Source organism: Oncorhynchus kisutch, unplaced genomic scaffold (genome assembly GCF_002021735.2).
Source record: "Oncorhynchus kisutch isolate 150728-3 unplaced genomic scaffold, Okis_V2 scaffold1224, whole genome shotgun sequence".
NCBI lineage: Eukaryota > Metazoa > Chordata > Actinopteri > Salmoniformes > Salmonidae > Oncorhynchus > Oncorhynchus kisutch.
This window is the reverse complement of record NW_022263169.1, coordinates 60,157-60,653: the sequence shown is the minus strand read 5'-3', so window position 1 is coordinate 60,653 and position 497 is coordinate 60,157.

The following is a 497-nucleotide window of genomic DNA, read 5'->3' as shown; positions in this document are numbered from 1 at the left end:
TTGATAGAAACCCATAGAAAGGCTGCTCTAGATAGTATACTACTATAGTACTACTGTTGATAGAAACCCATAGAAAGGCTGCTCTAGATAGTATACTACTATAGTACTACTGTTGATAGAAACCCATAGAAAGGCTGCTCTAGATAGTATACTACTATAGTACTACTGTTGATAGAAACCCATAGAAAGGCTGCTCTAGATAGTATACTACTATAGTACTACTGTTGATAGAAACCCATAGAAAGGCTGCTCTAGATAGTATACTACTATAGTACTACTGTTGATAGAAACCCATAGAAAGGCTGCTCTAGATAGTATACTACTATAGTACTACTGTTGATAGAAACCCATAGAAAGGCTGCTCTAGATAGTATACTACTATAGTACTACTGTTGCTTTCATGACAGCCGGGAACTTGGGAACAAAACGCATTTAAATCACGATGTCGGTGATCTTCAGGTTGGAAAGTCGAAGCTCTAGAAAGATGCCTGAGTTAC